The sequence below is a fragment of the Notamacropus eugenii genome, chromosome 2 (assembly GCF_028372415.1).
Source record: "Notamacropus eugenii isolate mMacEug1 chromosome 2, mMacEug1.pri_v2, whole genome shotgun sequence".
Lineage (NCBI taxonomy): Eukaryota > Metazoa > Chordata > Mammalia > Diprotodontia > Macropodidae > Notamacropus > Notamacropus eugenii.
This window is the reverse complement of record NC_092873.1, coordinates 322,676,003-322,696,797: the sequence shown is the minus strand read 5'-3', so window position 1 is coordinate 322,696,797 and position 20,795 is coordinate 322,676,003. Positions and strand designations below refer to the sequence as shown.

The following is a 20,795-nucleotide window of genomic DNA, read 5'->3' as shown; positions in this document are numbered from 1 at the left end:
AGGTATGAGAGAGAGGGAGGAGATGAGAATGACCCCTAGCTTGTGGATCTGGGAGGCTGAGAGGACAGTGATAACATCAACAGTAAGAGAAATGCTAGGAAGAGAGGAGGGTTCAAGTAAAAAAATCATGAGTTCGTTTTGGAACATCTTGAATTTAAGAGGTCTATTGGGAAATCCAGTTTGAGATATGTAATAGACAACTGGAGATATGAGACTAAATATCATTAGAGAAATTAGGGATAAATAAATAAATCTGAGAATGATCTCAATAGAGATAATAATCAAATCCATGGAGGCTGATGAACTAGTTCACTAAGGAAAATTTAAAGTTTATTAAAGCTTAAGATTCTCAGGATACTCTGAATAAAGAGAAAAGGGTCCGAGAAAGACCCTTGGGAGACACCTGTGGTTAGTTGACTCTACCCTGACGAAGATCTAGCAAAGAAGAGAGAGAAAGAACAGTCAGATAGACAGAAGAACCAAAACAGTGTTGAGAAAAACTAGAAAGAAGTAGGTATCAATGAGAAGAGTGATTGACAGTATTAAAGGCAGCATAGGAGTCAAGGACATGATTGAGAAAATGTCTCTTAGTTTTGGCAGCTGGAGATCACTAGTAACTTTGGACAGAATCAAAACAGAATAATCTTTTAAAAAATAAGATCTATTGTCAAAATAGAGGTTAGATTGCCATAATTTCTAAAGAGGTTTTCACTAGTTTGCTATCCACCTCTGCAGCTCAAGTTTCCTTCATTACTATTAAAGTATTCATTCAAGTTGGACAGATATTGGCTACTTTTTTGGTTTGGGGGGAAGGAAACACAGCACACTAGACTAGAACTTGGTAAACTAACATTTATGTTGTTGATGGTGTACACACAAAATAAAGATTCCCACAATGATGGTAAGGAAGCCGCTTACAGTCCCAATAATATTGTTAACAGGCATGTTTTGCCTCTCTTTAAAAAAGAATAACTAAACAGGTTAAACAGATACAGAATATATAATATATTAGAGTCAGTCTGAATGGTTTAAATCTATCCGGGACTCTGTTTGAATCATTGATTTTTATACTAACCCACAGTATAGGGCAGAATCAGTTGCCTCATCTGCAAAATGGGGATAATAGTGTATAGCTCCCAGGATTATTGTGAAGATGAAATGAAATAACTGTAAAGCACTTTGCACCTAGCACAGAGTAAGCACTACATAAATGTTAGCTATTATTATTATTTATCCAGTTCAGCAGGGTCCTCATAGGCTTTCCAGGAAAAACAATTATTGTAACAGCAGTTCCTGGATTCTTAATACAATAGACTGAAAATATTCCAATAACAGTAAATTGTTATATAAACAAGCCAGTTCACATCAAGCCTCCATCACAAAAATTAATATCAAAGACAGAAAACTATTAAAGCTGGATCCCCTAGCTTATGAGAGATCTTATTTAAAGTTTCTATTTTCTCCTCTTTTGGCATATGAGTTTCTGTAACAGTAGACCCTAGGACACTTAATCAATTTTTCCATAAGGATTTAGTCTTTCATTTGGAAAATATGATGAAAGGATGGCACTTAGAAGAGCACACACTAAAAAACACCTAATGGAGTTGCTAATAGGGCGGATGCAAATGCATAAGCAGCAAAGTTGGCCACTTCACCTATACCTGTTGTTAGAAGTCCAACCTATCACAACCAATCTTTTTTTTCTTTTTCTAAAAATTAATTAATTTATTTGTAGTTTTCAATATTCATTTCCACAAGATTTTGAGTTCCAAATTTTCTCTCCATCTTCCCCTTCCACCCTACCCCAGAAGACATGCATTCTGATTACCCCTTCCCCCAGTCTGTCCTCCCGTTTCTCATTCCCCTTCTTATCCCCTTCTCTTTTATTTTCTTGAAGAGCGAGATAGATCTCTATACCCTATTACCTGTATATCTTGTTTCCCAGTTGCATGAAAAAATAATTTTTTAACATTTGTTTTTGAAACTTTGAATTCCAAAAGGCAAGCAATTCAATATAGGTTATACATGTGTAATTAGGCAAAACACCTCCATAAGAGTCATGTTGCCATCACAACCACTCTTTAAGACATTCATGACCACCTAGACCGGCTCTCATTGAGCCCTTTCAGGCTAGCTACAAGAGACCCTTCTTTAAAAAAAAAAAAGTTTCTGCCAATGAAAATACTAGAGCTAATAGTTAATCCCTGACCAATAGGAGTCATATTTTCCATGACTTGAACTCATCTCTTTAACAATCAAAGTTTTCATATGAGTTACATTGATAACCAAAAGAGATATACTGCTAGTGCTAGAGGCAAGGTGGCACAATCTTCAGTTATGAGACTTCTATTCCCACACAGGATGCTGTCCCCTCTTCTTTAAGCTACACCTTTACCATCATCTTGGAATGGGAATCAACAACCTCAATTCCATTCATTTTCAATATAGTCCTCCCCGCTACTCAGAGGGCACTAAGGAAATAACTAAAAATAATAAATTAAGAAAAAAAAGTTCAACAATACTAACCAAGGCAGCAACTGAGTTTGACTATATGCCATATTCCACACCCAGAATTCCCTACCTCTACAAAGGAGAGAGGGAGGTGAACTTCTGCAAGTCCTCTCCAGAGCTTAGTAATTATAATTACATTCTTCTGAAAATTTTTGATCCAACAACTTTCCTAGCACCCTCCCAGATGCCTCCCTTCACCAATCAGCCAATATGTACTCAAGGAGCATGTACTGATTTTTAAAATTAACTCAACATTTCCCCAGGAAGGTTAACATGCTCCAAAAATGAATAATAATTCACTTTAAAAACAAAAAGAAGTTACTTCCAGGGCTTCACATTGCTTTTGTTTTATTTGTAAGATTTAGGAACTTAAACATCAAGAAATAAATATTTCAATATATAAAGAAGAGAAAAAGAATATTATATATGAAACTGAGTCTTTATCATATACAGCATGACTCATATTAAATTTATTTATTTTCAATTTTCAACATTCACTTCCACAAAATTTTGAATTTCAAATTTTCTCCCCATCTCTCCCCTCCCTCCCAGGACAGTATCTATTCTGACTGCCCTTTCCTTCAATATGCCCTCCCTTCTAGCGCCCCTCCCCTCTCTTCTCCCATTCCCTTCTATTTTCCTGTAGGGCAAGATAAATTTCTATGCCCAACTGCCTATTTATCTTATTTCCTAGTTGCATGTAAAAACAATTTTTAACATTCATTTTTAAAGTTGCTCTTCACAGCAATTCAAGACTTAAACCATTTCCAAAGGACTCATGATGCAAAAAAGTATCCACATCCAGAGAAAGAACTATAGAGTTGGAACATAGAATGAAGTGGACTATTTTTTCTTTTGTTTTGTTTTGTTTTGTTTTTTCTCATGTTTTCTCCCATTGGTTTAATTCTTCACATGACTAATTGAAAATGTGTTTAATAATAATGTATGTAAGATTGCATACCATCTTGGGGAGGGAGGGGGAAGGAGATGGAGGGAGGGGAGAGAGACAGAGGGGGAGAAATCTTATGGAAAACTTCTGGAAGTGATTGTTGAAAATTGAAAACAAATTAATATTTTAAAAAATGAATGCAAAAAAAGAGAAAAAGAGAAGATTTACAGGGAATATGGTTGATGTTTTTCCAAGAATTTAAAGGGCTTTTCAGTAAAAGGAAGAATTGATTTATTCCACACAGTAGAATACAAACTTCTTGAGGCCAGAGAATGACTTTGCCTTCATATCTGTAGTATCTGGTACAGTTCCTTTCACACAGCAGGCATTTAAATGCTTGTTGAATTCAATTAAATTCTACTTGACCCTAAAAGCCAAAACCAATGTGTATAAATAGCAGGGAATAGGATTTTAACCCAATATAAGGAAAAATGTATTAGTGGTTAGCTTTCTCTAAATGGAGTAACTGATTCTGTTTGTTATTAATATTCATCATTGGGGATACTAAAAAAAAAACTAGTTGATTGGTTGTCAGGGATGTTGTAGAGGAGGTTCAGGTTTAAGCTGGAGGTTGGCAAAACATGGCTAATGGGGGCCCTGAAAGGATGAAACCAAGAGAGCAGTGGCAGAGACAAGGAGGCGAGAGGAGGCATGAGAACAGGAGAGCACCATCCAGCACCAAACAGGCATGACTACAAGGTAACAATGCCCAGCAAGATTATAAGCCTAACAGAGTAGATATCACATGAGATGTGTGGAGAGAGAGCCCAGCAAGAGCATAATGACGTTTGTAAGAAGGCATCAGCAGGCTTGGAGATCAGAGATGGAAGATGCTTCTCTATGTTCGTATCCTGACCACATATCTTCACCAACCTGTGAGGTGGTGCACATTTATGGGAGATTGGGGGAGGGGGGATTTTTCTAATGCTACTTTTTGATTCTGCTGTTTCATTAAATGCCTTTGCTTTCAAATAATTGTGTCTTCTGCCTGAGTAGGTGAATAAGAGTCACAGTGTTCGATTGTTTTCGATAGACTTAGTCCTCCACAGCAATGCAAGGACCTAAAACATATCCAAAAGATTCATGATGCAAAATGCCATCCACATCCAGAGAAAGAACTATGGAGTTGGAACACAGAATGAAGCAGACTATTTTCTCTTTTGTTATGTTTGATTTTGTTTAGTTTCACTCACACTTTCATTCATTTTAATTCTTCTATGCAGCATGACTAATGTGAAAATGTGTTTAATAAGAATGTATGTGTAGAGCCCATATAAGATTGCATGCCATCTTGGGGAAGGAGGGGAAGAAAATTTAAAACTTATGGAAGTGATTGTTGAAAATTGAAAACAAACAAATAAATAAATTTTGGGGGAAAAGAGATAGCTAGCCCATTTAAAATAACTCTAGATAGTATAAAATACCTGGGAATATATCTACTAAAACAAACACAGGATCTGAATGACCAAGACCAAGAGAACATCATATACAGTTAACAGCAGTATTGTTTTAAGAACAACTTTGAGCAACCAGGTCATTCTGGCTGTTATAAATACCCAATAATCACAAACATCCTATGAAGCAGGATGCTGTTTGAATCCAGAAAAAGAACTGATATTATATGTGTGCATGCATATATGTATAGGTATGTATGTGTGTATACACATACGGAGTTAGATCTAATGGCAGCCATCTCAAAGTTTGGAGTGGAGCAGAAGGGAAAAAAAAGGTAGTCACATGATAACTCTGTTATATATTTGAAAAGAATAGCAAGCTGTACATAATGGATCTGCAATTTCAGGTGCAATTCTGTTTTTCTATCCCACTTTGTTATGAAAATGCTTGTGCTTTTCCTTAAGTTTAGAATAAAATAATTTTTTAAAAAAGAAAAACATTTAATTTTTAAAAGAGAGAATTACCTTTTCATACCCTTTGACCATTTATCTACTGGAAAGTAGCTTCTGTTTTTATACATCCATAACAATTATCTAGATATCTTGGAAATGAGAGCCTTTCAGAGAAACTTGCTGCAAAGATTTTTTTTGCTCGTTAATTATTTCCCTTTTAATTCTAACTATTGATTTCATTAGTGGAAAAGCTGATGGTTTTGTGGGGTAATTATATATTCTGCTACTTCGCTTAGGTTTTTTAAAATTAATTTTGAATTGAATCTTTAGAGTTCTCTTATTAAGCCATCAAATTAGCTGAAAAAGTGATCACTTTGTTTCTTCTTTGTTTTATGCTAATTGTATTCTCTTTTTTCTTCTCATTGCTAGTTAGCATTTCTAAAACAATATTAAACATGAATGGCAATAATGATTACAAAAAGAATATTAATAATTGCTTTACCTCTGATTTTATTGGAAAGACCTCTAGTATTTCTATGTCACAAATATACCAGTTTGCCAGGCCTAGAGGCCTGTGGGCTACCCGAGTCTTCCCTTACCTCTATCCCGAGGTCTTCGGTTGGCCAAACCGGATGCTCGTATGAGAGAAAGGACGTTCCAGAGTCGAACAAGGGTTGAGCTTTATTTCAGGGTCTAGTTACAAGTGCAGGGGAATTCTTCCTTAGGAGGGAAAGAGAATCTCCCAAGGAGGCAAAGATCTTACAATAAGAGATTGGAAGTAGAAGTATAAGCGGGGAGAGAGGGGGAGGGGAGAGAGGAGAGAGGAAAAGCGGAGCCTTGTTGTCCTGTCTGCCCCTCTGCCCAAGAGCGCTTTCAGGCTTTCCTGATCCTACTTAAGCTCTGCAGCGGCATAGTTTGCATCTGAATACCGTGCCTGTTAGGTAACTAGGTGTGCTCCAATCCGGGACAATCTCGAGGGTGGGGAGAGCTCTCTCCCATCACGTTTCTCACGGAAAGAGGCGGAAATACACGAGATAGCTCGGTTCACCTCGATTCCCAGTCGTTTCCTGGGGGGTCTCGTGAGAACTCTAAGATTTAGAAGTTCCCACCTTTACCCGCCCGAGACTGTCCACATGGAATTGAGCTTCCAACCCTAGCACCAGTTCTTGATTTTATATAAATATTAATTACCATATTAAGGAAAGTTCCAATTATAACTCTGATTTTTAAATTTTTTTTAAAGCATATATGGGTATTGAATTTTGTCAAAAGCTTTTTTTGCATCTGTTGATAGAATTTGCTCATTTTTCGCAGTATTACAGGAGCATAGATTTAGAACTAGAAGGACAATCTAGTCCATTCCTCTCACTTTACTAATCAATTGAGGCCAAAAGAAATTAAGTATAGCAGAATGGTTACTGGGGGCTCCATCCTTTGGGCATGTGCAATACACTCTGACTGCTGTCATTCTGAGTTGAAGTTTTGATGAGCCTGCTTTGATAAAAACATAATGGAGAGATCTATTCTTCCCTTAGAGCAATTGCAGATGTCTTGTACCTATTTGCTGTTCACTTACTATACAGTAGGAGAAAAAAACTTTTAAACTGACTTCTAAATAGGAACTGGTGGAATATTGTGTGGGAGTTTTATTTGAATGCTTTTATTTCTTTATTATTCTTGTTACAAGGAATGGCCCTCTTGATAGGGTAGAAGCAGCAATATATTTTTAAAATGAAGGTAATGAGAAAACGAAATATATCAATAAAAACTTTTAAAAGAAAACATAGCAGAATAAAGTAGAAAAATTAATTTCATTCAAAATAACTAACGAATTAATAAAATATCTAGAAGTCTATTTACCAAGACACAGATAGGAATTAAATGGGCAGCTAGAAGGCAGGTGCTTCATTCTATTACAATAATTAGCTTTGTTTTAAGACTGGGGTAAAAAGTCATAGCCCAAAGGTCCATAAGATTCCCTCGTTTACAGCTTTAAAGAGGTTATTTTCATTTAGGCAAAGAGTTATAAGCTCAATCACAATTGTTCCTAGCCTCTAGTTATGGAAATCCCCAACATTTAGGGAAAGGTTGGGCTCTCTTCCTTAGTTTATTGTATTAAATACATAATTATATTAACATATAATATTTTTATATCATACTACATAACATAGATAATATAATAACATTATTATATTTATGTTTTATATTTATATTAGTTTATGTTTATTTTTATCTTTAGTTATAAATTTTTGAAGATTAGTTATATATTTATAAAATTTATGATTATAAATATTGATATTCATTTTTATCTTTAGTTAAGCCCTGGTTTCTTTGTAATTGAATCAAAATTCAGTTTACTTGAAACATGTTGGTAATGAATCAGCAGATTATATTACAGTGTCTACTTATAGACAGCCACCAGGAAGGGAAATTGGGGAAAGAGCAGACCTTCTTTTGAGACTATTCTCATTTCTTGAAGTAGTGGGCTCACTGGTAGCATCGGCCCTAAGTCTTCTGAACTGAGATGCCTATAAGGCCAATGACTCTCCTCAATTTTCTGCCACAATTAGGTCCTACCTTCTGGGATTTTTCTTCCACTGGTTGCTGATAAGTTCTTTCTGTCTCAGCTCTCTATGGCCCTGCTCTTTTTCCTCTGCTTAACTCTTATCTAATTCTGCCATCACTCTTTCCTTTTACACACGTCCTTTAGGAACTCATTGACTGTCTCATATGATGGCTTTGATTGATTCAAGGAGACATACAGTCTCTGTTGAAAAATTCCTACTTAAAAGTTAATTTTAAGTGTGGTGGGATAATGAGTGGAGCCCCACTGTTGCACAGGTATAAATTAATAAGAAATTAGAAGAGTGAGAATATTAGTGAGAAATTAGAACTTAAGAAATTCTTCTGTCAAAGCTACAGATTAGTATAGGATGGTGCCTTAGAGCTCCCAGAAAATCACACTTGGGAAGTCATTCTACTTAAGCGGGAAATAGATTGGTGAGGGAAAAGATGACATGAGAGAACCTGTTGCCTTGGGGTGACAAAGGAATCTGAGGTAAATTTGGTTTGGACTTAGAGTAAAAAGACGATGGAATTAAGCAAATTTTCCTTGCAAATGGCCTGGCAGAAAAGGACATAGGACAGAAAGAAGATGGACTTGAATGTCTGAATAGAGGGGCCCAGAATCAAGGAATCTCTTAAGACTAATTTCTCACATTGAAAAAGGCTAGAGTCTGATCACATTCTCTCTGTATGCTTATTTACCTGATATTTTCTTATACCAAGGATATGGTATGGTATAGTATAATACATGGATAATTAATAACTACACCTTACTACTTATGACGAGTTATAAGCAAAATAAAAACTAAAGGACTGTGTTTCAGAAGCCAAAGTACTAGTAAAGAATCAAGAAGACTTCAAGTGGTGTCAACTGAACATAATATTAAAAACATCCTGTTGGAGTCATTTGAGTAACTCAGTCTTCAATTCAGTATGAGACTCCTCAGAATACTTAAAAGAATTTTTGACCATTTGTTAGGGTTAGATCATGCATCCTTCTCTAAAAACAACTATAATACAGGAGGAGTAGTCCCATGCCTACGTCATTGATCTCCACAAAAGCAAAACTATACGGATGGTCAGATTGGTTTGTTTTCCCACTTAAATAAGTCATATTTTCTTCTTCCCTGGAATGTCGAATCAGTGCATGAAAAACTGGTTCAAGGATTGATGGATAAATATTAGATGGGTTGATTTTTTTTTTTTTTTGTATTTGTGGCTGCTCAGCAACTCTCACTTATCTAATAAGGGTGAGAGCCAGTGTGGTCTAATAAATAGCAGGATAATTTTCCAGTTAGGAAGACCTGGGTGCAAGTTCTCTCTCTGACAGTTTCACAGGGGCCTCTTGGAATCCCTTGCAATGCTCAAGACAGGAGTTCTTATCCAGGATCTATGAACTTGTTTTGTAAAATGTTTTGATAACTATATTTCACTGCAACTGGTTTCCTTTGTATTTTATTTTGTTTTATGAGAAAGTGTCTATAGATTCCTCCGACTTCTAAAGGGATTCATGACACAAAAAAGGTTCAGAATCCTTTCTCTAAGACTTTAAGTTATAGATAACATATTCCTATGAAATGATGATCGTTTCCTATGATAATGGATTTTGGATTAAACAAAAACAAAGAAACTAGAGATAATTGCCTTTTTTCTGTTTTCTCTCCCAGGGACATTAGGAAATCTAGATTCTCTGTTATTGGAAGACAATGTAGTTAATAGAAAGCTCACCAGATTTGGAGTCAGATCTCAACCTGACTCTAACCTTTATTAGTTGCGCGACTATGGGAAATCATTTTACATCACATCTTTGGTTTCCTCAGCTTTGCAATATAAATCATGTCTCTCACACTATCAGTTGTTGTGGGAAATGTTTCGAAAACCTCATAGCACTATATAAATACAAATTATTATTGTTAAGCTTTGGGAAAGATTGTTTAAGGAGATTGTATAATCTCCTCTAAAGAGCTTAAAGAACAAGTAAGAGATTATCAGAAAGTGAACTGAACTGAGTACCCTTTCTACCACTTAATAGTCATATGACTGTAGGCAAGTCACTTAACCTATCAATAAGCCTCAGTTTCATCTGCAAAATGGAAACTCTAATATGTAAGGGAGAAAGATTTGCTATCTTCCCCCTTAGTCCCTGTTCAGTTGATGTAGTCACAGGACATAATCACAGATAATAGGGCTTTAATGTACATCATACTGTGATTGAGTCAGAAGAGAGTTACAATTATTGACCACATGCCCAGATGATTAAAAAAGTCTGGTCAGTCTAAGTCAGTCAACAGTTGCAGGTAGAGATAGTGAAGCAGAGAAGTCAGAGAAGAACCCAGTTCTTCACCTCTTGGGAAAAGAGGAAGGGAATGCATTTTTTTCTCCTAGCTTACCCTCTGTCGTGACATCTAATAAGAAAGCTACTCACTCCAAGGGAGATACTCCATACAGAAGCTGGAGAATCAGTTAAAAAGAGTTTAAGGCACAGTTGAAGGAACAGAGATGCTCACTCCAGACAGATAAAGAATGAATGGCCATCTCTACAGGCAGGAAATGGCTTCAAGGAGAGTGACCTCTGGCAGCAAAAAAGAGAGTAAGCTATGGACACAAAGAAGAGTTAGTCCTGGCAATAGGAAGTTTTGGAAGGATTCTATGAATACTGCAACCCTGACGTTATGTAGTTGTCAGTTGCTTTGGCCACTTGGGGTCCCTAGATGAATGTCTCACTACCATTGTCCTCTAAGTTTGTGCCTACTGCCATATTTCACTGCATAATTGTCACAGATTTTACGCCATTTTTTTTTTTGCAAAAATGTAGGTGTGACCATTATGTGACACTTTAAAAAAATTGTGCTGGTATTACTGGTCTATTAGTTTCCACCCATCTCACACCAACTTTTCACTCACTGAAAACTGTCTTTCCACAGCCGCTTCTATGCTGTTCAGTGAACACAATCACTTTCAGCCTGAAGCTCACAGAATAGTTTTATATTTACCCATAATCAGAAAGAAATGCTTTACACATCAATGTATTGCTAGCAGATGAATTGTATAGTTTAGCTAGCCTGGGAAGATGCAAGTCTTACCATATCGTGTGACTTACTCATGACAGCTTTGCCTGCCTCCTCTCAGGCTCCTCATTCCCCTTTCCCCTACTGCTGTTCATTGGGTTGAGTGACGATATCCTCAGTACTGCAGCACTCCAAATAAACCATGCAAGTAGGCTTTCAGAAATATTGTTATTACTGTTGTGTTTGTCCTTTGTTTTTGAAGAGGACCATGACATCAGAGAAATGATGACATGACTTGCACTTGACTTTGGAAATATAGTGGCAATGTGAGTAGGCTGAGAATTCTAGGCTCCCAGTTCACAATGTATGAAAGATAAGTACCTCCATATGCCACGGGTGAATACATTTCTGCTCTGTTTAGCTTTTAAGTGGCATGACAAACAGAATTATACCATGCAATGATTATGTAATGAAAGGTTATAAACCAATTATTGGACTGAAAAAACAGGGTGTGATGATGATTCAGTTGTGATGATTACATGGTGAAATATGGTATTCCAATGGACACTGTATATGTGGGAAAGTCAGATTTGTGTTAGGGAGTGTTTTGCTACTATGCCACCTTAGTAAATGCCTTTGATAAGACTCAGTTGTGCTTGCTAGCTGACTGCTAATGGGAAGCAAACCAGTAAGGGGATAACGTGCTATAGTATTGGGAGTATGTACTCACAGTGTACCCTCTGAACCTCAAGGTAGTAGCCACCCAATGAGGAGTGGCTCCAGAAAGGATGTTACAAGTTAATGTACTACAAATTTAAGGGCAACTTGGTGGTACTGTGGATAGAACATGGTCTGGAGTCAGAAAGATCTGACTTCAAATACTGCCTTAGATGCTTACTACCTGTGTGATTCTTGGCAAGTCATTTAACTTGTTTGCCTCAGTTCTTCATCTGTAAAATGGGGATGATAAGAGCACCTATCTTTCATGGTCATTGTGAGAATCAAATAATATTTAGAAAGCTTGACTAATAGTAAGAGCTGTATAAATGTTATTTAAATAATAACTATTATTATCATCTATCTTAGAGAATTTGTGCGAGAAAAGCATCTTGAAAGCTCTAAGGGCTATAACTGTGAGCTGTCCCTGTTGTTTTTGAGTTTCAGCCTTGCCTAAAAGCAAAGAAATGTGTTCAATAATTTTACAAGGTCCAAGGATCCTATTTGCACAAGGCATTTTAAACAATTGAAAGGACTAGGGTAGTGGCTTTCAATATACAGGGCAGGCTAATCTAGAATCATAGACTACCAGAGCTGGATAACCTTACACATGGTTGGAACAATATTTCTCATGTATCCTGTGCTAACCTTTCTTAGAGCCCTACCCCACAAGGCTATGTTTACTTTGCCTTAAAGGATATTGAAACCATGTATAGATTAGTTGATAACTTTTTTTCTTCTCTAAAAAATACTATTTGTCATATAGGATGGTTCTCTGGGAGGGGAAGTGAGATTAATTGGATACGATAGCGACATAAGAAACAGAAAATTTCGATAAAAACTTATTTTCAAAAAGGGCATTTAAACCCTCCTCAAGACTTACTTGGCACAGGGGAGTAAGATTTAAGCCACTGACAAGGTGTCCAGGTCACCCAAAGGCATAAAAGATAGTTCATAAGGATACTGGCCTTTCACATTTACCAGAATGTCCCATTGCCCTGTGAGTCCACACCCTGCCCTTCTGTTCAGATCTGTTTCCATGTGGAAAAAAGGGAGAGTACTCTATCCTTGCTGAGGATTCTTCTATGCTATTGCTCAGGAAACCTTTTATTAACTTCTAGATGGGCTACCAGTGTCTCATTTCATTCTAATCTAGAATCTGAACTACCAGACAAGTCTGATTTAGGTCTGGCCTACAGCAGAGTTCATGCAGTTAATATAATCTCTCATCCAATTTTGGAATCCTCTCTGGTGTTCATGCCACCTGAGCTGCTTCATGACCTAAGGAGGCTTGAAAAGTACATGGTTTCCAAGCACTGATGTTACTTATCTGATAAAGAGCTGACGGACTCAAGGTAAAGAATGAATAGCAATGTGGAAATTTGTTTTGCTTAACTATTTTCTTTTCTTTCAATTTGGGGAAAAGGGGGAAAGAAGAGGAGAGCTAGTGATAAGTTGCCAAAATAGTAAAAGAGAAAAAAGAAAAAGAAAGTCACTTGAGGCTTTTTTCCTAAAACACACAAAAAGGAAGAGAAGGAAAGTCAAAAAGAAACATAGGCAAGCAGGACAGCTTTGAAAGTTACATGCCAAAGTTTACGTGTGTGTGTGTGTGTGTGTGTATGCACTCATATACATATATTATATATTAAGCTATACTTAAGAGAAATTCACCACTTCATGGCCATCTTCTTTCTGTGTTCTACTTTGTATATGACAAAGGTTCGTTTTATTTTGTGTTTCTTTAAGTTCAGGAAAAAAAAGCACATTGTTTCTAATAATGAGCTAATAAGGGCCTTGCCTATTGTGGCTCTAGATTCTCATCCAATTCTGTTATATGTTTCCTAGTCTCTTGATTCTCTCCCTAGACAACTGCTCAACAATCATGGTCTAATCCTCCTGGTGTACAGACGGAACCCCAGCCAAAGCCCGTGGCTTGAGTTTAATAATTCCCTCCCTATTTCTTAGTGTCTAATACTTATATCTCTCTCTCTGTCAGCTGCACCTTGACATAGATTGAAGACACCTCACCATACCTTTCCCCCAACAAGTTTAGCTACAAAAAACAATCAAATAGTGCATCTATTATTACATTAATGCTGATATCTATATTAATATTAATAATTAAAGTTGACATTCATATTGATAGTGATAGCATTGCTTTTGTTTTCTACTTTTGTTTCTGGCCTGGATTAATCATTCCATTTTAATTAATCATCCCCTCCACTGGCCTGTCATCATTATACTAATTAATTATGGTGATTTTGGTGGTAGAAAGAAGATAAGCAGAAGTACATAGAGCAAATAGGTAATCCATAGTACCTTCTGCTTCCCTATGGAATCTACTGATCTACTAATCAACTATTTTCATTTGAAAAGCACTACATTAAAAAAGCAATGTTGTTATGAATCAATATACACATAACTCCAACTCAATAAACTTCGGGGGTTCCCTATTACTTCCAAGATCAAACATAAAATATTTTTGACAAATATTTGACATTTAGAGTTCTTCATAAACTGTGTCCTTCCTTACTTTCCAATCTTCTTATTCTTTATTCTCCATATCCAGCATTTAGACTGACCTCCTCACAGGACACTCTTCCTATTTTAGTACCTTAGTAATTGCTGTTCCCCAAACCTGGAATACATATCCTTCTCACCTCCACCTATTAAATTTCCTGGTTTTCATCAAGAATAAGATCAAACCCTACCTTCTGCAGAGGCCTTTCCATTTATCCCAGCTGCTAGTATCTTCCCCTCTAAGTGGTGCAGTGGATAGAGCACCAGTACAGGATTCAGGAGGACCTGAGTTCAAATCTCACCTCAGACACTTGACACTCACTAGCTGTGTGACCTCGGGCAAGTCACTTAACCCTAATTGCCTCATCCTGGGTCATCTCCAGTCATCCTGATGAATATCTGGTCACTGGATTGAGATGGTTGTGGATGAGAAGTGAGGCAGTGCAAGTCATGTCATCATTTCTCTGATGGCATGGTCTTCTTTGGCAACGAAGGACGAACACACACCTTCTATCTACTCTGTATATATCTAATTATTTGCATATTATCTTCTCTATGAGCTTTCCTATACGAGCTCCTAGAGGAAATGGTCTGTTTCTGTGTTCAATGCTTGACACAATTCCTGGTACAGAGTAAGAACTTAATATCTGCTTCTTGACTGATTGTGACTGACCTGTATAGACTTGGGCAAGTCAGTCTCTCAGAACCTCAGTTTCCTCACCTATCAAATTAGAAGTAGACAAGATAATATCTAAGCACCCTGGCAGCTCTAAATCCTGTAATGTAATTTAGGAGAAATGGGAAATTAATTGTCTGGAGAACATTCCCTCCTTCCTGACCCCATAGAGTTTGTCCAAGTGTCCTGAATCCTCTAGAGGCACTCACCTGGCAGAAGTTCAGATTGGTATAAGCAGCAGCTCCTTGCAGAGGGATGTAGTACAATGTCCCTTCTGCTAGAACAGCAGAGGCTCCTCTCTCCCCAGCGAGGGAATAGAAGCAGTTTTGTAACAGGGACTTTGACTTTTTTCCCCAACAAGCTCTCAGTGCAGGATGGTGGTGGGAGAACAAAGGTTAGAGCACCAAGTGGGCCACTGGAATCTTCTGTGATACTGTGGTGAACTGACGCAGATATTTCAGTTCTTGGGACTTTCTCCAAGTCTCAAAGTCCAGTAGTCACAGAACTTCAAAGCATAAGGGGAAAAAAAACCCTAACCAGGAAATAAGTTGAAAAATCTTTGGACTCATTGAAATTTCTTTGGATGTTATGACTAAAGAATTATCATATGAACTTTCTTTAAAACTTTTTGGGAAAGCTATGAATTATGGGGCACAATTAACAACTGAGAGGTCAATAGCCTTCTGGTATCTTGGTATCACTTCTTTGAGTCTCAGATTCCCTATCAATAAAATTCTTCACCTAGAGATGATCTAAGTTCCTTTCCAGTTTCTACATTCTATTAATATACAATTATTCACCTGAGGGATTTAACCACAGAGTTAACACTATGGCACACTGAAGACACATGCCAGTGCTTGATCCAGCAGAATGAGAAAGAGCAAGAAACAGAAAGGTTGGAAGATAAGAGTTTTTCAAGTGTGAAATCTGTTTATGGCAATCTGATTGCATCAGAAGATTGCTGACTGATGATCACTTCTGCTTGCATAAATGGGAGGCAGGGAAATCTAATAGGGTGGAAAGAGGTTGTAATCTCTTTCCCTTGGAAAATGGTATATGAAGTTTGCTGTGGTCAGAAAATTCACCTCACAGCTAGTCTGAGGCTAAGCCTCTCCACACTTAGCTCAGCTGGTCCTCAGGTAATATATAGAAGCCACACAGATACACACTCTATCAATATATTTGTATTATAAAAGCTGTATCAGGAGGGAGGAGGGAAGGAGGGGGAGGGAAGGGAAAAATCTAAGATATATGGAAGTGACTGTAGAAAACTGAAAACAAATAAAATAATTTTTTAAAAAAAGAAAAAAAGCTGTATCACAAATATCTAATGGCTTCTTTGATGGAGTTTTCTGACTCCTTTGTGGCAGCATCATCTGTGTGTGTGTGTGTGTGTGTGTCTGTGTCTGTGTGTCTGTGTCTGTCTCTCTGTGCTGTGTCTGTCTCTCTCTCTGTCTCTCTCTGTCTCTCTCTCTGTCTCTCTCTCTCTGTCTCTCTCTCTCTCTCCCCCTCTTCCTCTCCCTCTTTTTATATCATCTTTCCTAGTCATTCAGGTTTATAACATCAACTAGACTCTCACTCATCCCTCACATCCAATCAGTTGCTAAGTCCTGTCAATTTCACTTCCTCAACAATGCTCATATTTATTCCCTTCTCTCCACTCACGTAGCCACCATCCTAATTCAGGCCCTCATCATCTCTTATTCTGGATTACTTCAACAGCCTCCTAATTAGTCTTCTTGAATCCAGTCTCTCCTCTCTTCAGTCCATCCTCTACACCAGTATTTGCCAAACTTTTTTGATTGCTCACCCCTATCAGTAAAGAGGGTTCATGCAGGCATCTCTAGTATATATGTATACTTACTTTTTATAAATTTAAGTTATATTTACTTATTTATAAATTATGCATAGTGTTTATGTAATGATTATGAAAATCATAAAATATAAACAAAAAATATAAATTTTAAAAGGAAAGATGAAATAATTTTAATGATGTTTACTAGTGGTACAATACATCTGGATATGTTTCATAAGTTTTGAAAATCTTGGTTTAATACTTTGTGCAATATGGAAATTTGGAGATTTGATTCCAAGTTCACTTTAGTTGTTGATTTTAATGACTTTCATAGCTTAGAAAGAAAACTGGCAGAAATATGTGGATCCATATATCTTTGGAAGAGAATATAACTTTGTTAACTGTACTTACTAAATCACGATATTTATCTTTAAGTTCTTTAAAACTTTTAAGTACTTTCCCACAAGATAATCAGCAAACTTCTGTGTGATACAAAAGCTGAACTTCACTCCCTATCTCACTGCAAAGTATTGAAAAGATTCTATTATTGAAAAGGCTTGTTTTTTTTAAACTAACCACATTAAAAACATCCTGTAGCACTCTGTACTTCGAGCCTCAACTTTTCTACTTTAAATAGCTTACTCCTGTGAATGAAGCTGATTTATGGTGCTATCTCTGTAACTTTATCCCAGAGTACTTTTATTCCATTCAAAGTAGCCACTACATTTAAGCAACTTTTCCAGAATGCTTTTACTAAAGAAGTATTGTTCTTTAGTACAGACCTTTCCTTTAGTGGCTTACAAAAACATTAATCTTCCCGTTTTTCATTACTGAAACAGAATCTAGCAAATTCTATGAGATGAGACATGTTAGAAGCATTTGAATAGCTAAACAAGTTGTGGCACATGAATGCAGTGGAAGATTTCTGTAAGAAATGACAAATATGATGAACATAGAAGCATGGAAAGATTTACATGAACCGATGCAAAGTGGAGTAAGAAAAGCCAGGAAAATAATATACATACACAGTTACTGCAACAATGTAAATTGAATGAATAGCCACAAAAGAGAATGTTGCAAAAGAATAAAAAACAAGCTTGGCCCCTAAGAAGAGATATGAAAAATGTTTCTGCTGGGTTTCTTACCTGAACTATTGGGGCCTGCTCTCTTCACAACTCTACTTTTAATTGCTAGAGCTAATTGCCAGTCAAGAAGTCAGTCAATAAGCTTACCATATATCAGACACTATACTAAGTCCTGAGGATACAAAGAAAGGAAAATTATATTTCTTGACCTCAAGGAGCTCAATTCTAAGGGGGGGTCAGGCAACATGGAAAAATTGTACATCCAAAATAAATTCAGTGTGAATTATAAATTCAGTCATCTCAGAGGGAAGATATTAATTGCTGAGATGAGAAGGGAAAACATTTCAAACATGGAGGAGCCAGTGAAAAGCTACACATGGAGAATCACATTTGAAGAGTAGCAGAAAGGTGCTGACTTACAGAGTAATGGTGAGGAATAAAGTATAAGAAGACTGGAAAGGTAGGAAGGGGTAAGAGCGTGAATAACTTTAAATGACAAGCAAATGATTTTATATTTAATACTGGAAATAATAAGGGAGCCACTGGAGTTTATTGAGTGGCATGTTTGGGGGGGGGTGACTTGGTCAGACCCATGGTTTAGTAAAACCACTTTGGCAGCTGAATGGATGATGGATTAGAATGGAGAGGGATCTGAGGCAGGCAGACCAACCAAAATGCTATGGCAATAGCCTGGGTATAACATGATAAACACCTGAACAAGGGTGGTAGCTGTGTCAGTGGAGCTCAAGGGCATATAAAGGAGATATTATGAAGGTAGAAATGATAAGACATCAACATATTGGATATATGGTGTAAATGCCAGTGAATGTTGAATATGATATTGAATTTGCAAGTCTGGGTGACTGGAGGAATTGCTGTACCCTTGATGATAATAGCAAAGTTGAGAAAGGGAAGAGTTTAGTCGTTGGTAAGGAGAATGAAGAGAAGTTAACGATTTCTTCTTTAGACATTTTGAATCTATAGGATGTCTGGTTCAACATATCTAAAAAGTAGTTGGTGATGTGAGGCTGGAGTTCAGGTTAGAAACCAGCATTGGATATATGGACCTGGAAATCATTTTCATAAAGATTATAATTAAAACCAATAGCAATACCATAGAAAGAGAAGAGTGCCTAGGACAGACCTTGGAGGATACCAAGACAGTTTTATGGTTTATGGGCATGACTTTGATAAAGATCCAGTAAAAAAGACTAAGAAGAAATGGTCAGGCAGACACAAAAAGAATGAAGATAGAGGTAAGAATAGAAAGTATTCATGAGAAGCATGTGAACAAAAGAGTCAAAGGCTGAAGAGATGCCAAGAAGGATAAGGATTGAGAAAAAGGCACTATTTATATAATTATATTTATATAATTTATTTATAAATATTGTAATATATTATATTTATATTATATTATAATGTATTATATGTTATAATATATTATATTTATTATATAATATAATATATTTATTTATTTATAAATATTATATTTATATAATTAAGATGTCATCGAGCTCTCAAGAGCTATCAATATAGCTGCCTGAACTAGAGGCAGACTGACTGACTGGTCTACATCAGTAATTCTAAAAGTACTACGATTCTAGAGCAATCCTAAAGTTCACATCATACAAAATAACAATCAAGAAATCTGATGATAAACTGGAAGCCAAGGGATAACAGAATTCTCTGAAACTGAGTACCAGAAAGAACTGAAGCAGAACGCTTGTAATCTGCAAAGCTTTGTACACAGAAGCAACAGGAGCAGAGGGCTCCCCTGAGAAGGCCCCAGGCTGTGAACGTTAGTCACAGTGAACCAGTGAAGTGCTGCCCAGCTTAATGCCACAACACTTAGATCGGAACAGCCAAGGTCCAGGGTTTTCAAGATCACTAATACAATGTCCTAAGATGACAAGAGGGACTTGAAGATCCAGTGCTCTCAATCTCAAAGATCCAGTAGTCCTAACCTCTGGAGATAGAGACTAGCATGGGAACTCAGGGTGAGATCAAGGAGGGCCAACTACACCACCCAAAAATGCAATAAAGGATAGAGCCTGGCCCTAGAACAAAGCTCCAGTTTAGGAACTAGAGTTGGAGAGGTCAATAGTTTAAAAAATTATTGTAAGACTAACTCCAGAAAAACTATAAGCAAGAATCAATGGGGAAAATTGGGTTTTTCACAAGGATTACACAAATACCTTGAAAAAAGTGAATCAAAAATTTTTTTGAAAAAAAAAATAAAAGCTCCAATGGAAAGAGTTAGATGGAGAATAAGTAACTTAGAAGAGCAAGTGGTAAATGTTACTCAAGTAATTAATTCCTTGAAAACTAGAATACTGTAATCAAAATAGAAATCAATGACTGCCTGAGACAAAGAGCAATGTTAGAACAAAATAAACAGATTTTAAAAAGAGAAAATTATGTAAAATATTGACAACTGATCCAGAAAGAGATCAAGATGAGTTCATTTAAGAATCATCAAATTCCTGGAAAAACATGATTTTTAAAAACATGATTTAGGAAATCCTGAATGAAAATTGCTCAGATCTATTAGAAATAGAGGACAAAGAAGAAATAGAAAGAATTCACCAACCACTTCCTAAAAGAAATTCCCAAAGGAAAAAAACCCAGGAATGCCACAGACAAAATCCAGAGCTACCATATTGTAAACTTATAGAAAGAAACAGTTCAAATACCAAGGGACTAAAGTCAAGATCATACAAAACGTAGAAGCATCTACCAAAAATGAAAAAAAGACATTGTAATACCATAATCCAGAAGACAAAGAAATAGATTTATAACTAGGAATAACTTATGCTAAGTAGAATAAAGGACTTTCAAGCATTCCTGATGAAGAGACTATAGTTTTAGCTTCCAGCCTAGTCTGACAACTTCAGGGAAATAACTACAAGAAACCCAGTCCAAAGTGGAGTCCAATATTCTGTCACTAAGAATCAGAAAAACTTTTCAGCTGGCTGAATCCAAAAGCAATCTGCTGGAACTCTACCAGAGGTCAAACCTTTAGCTCAAACTTAGGTCAACAACTTGTAGAACTCAGACCAGAGGGACAGGAAGCAGATTTTCCTCTGATCAGAACATTTTGAGAACACTGAAAACTTGCAGGT

The 20,795-nt window shown here is 36.7% G+C and overlaps 1 protein-coding gene and 1 pseudogene across 2 annotated transcripts in view; both read right to left on the bottom strand.

Annotated features, from left to right (window-relative positions):
- The window catches only part of CARD14 (caspase recruitment domain family member 14), an 86,475-nt gene that overhangs the window by 57,933 nt on the left and 7,747 nt on the right, over positions 1-20,795 (bottom strand). The window contains exon 1 of one of the 2 annotated variants that reach the window (XM_072645235.1): positions 15,003-15,555. The exons of the other annotated variant lie outside the window; for it this stretch is intronic. The gene's annotated coding sequence lies outside the window, so the exon portion shown is untranslated. Of the gene's footprint in view, positions 1-15,002; positions 15,556-20,795 lie in introns of those variants that run through there. 2 annotated transcript variants of the gene reach the window in all.
- On the bottom strand, positions 1,049-2,508 carry LOC140523971 (magnesium transporter NIPA2-like; annotated as a pseudogene).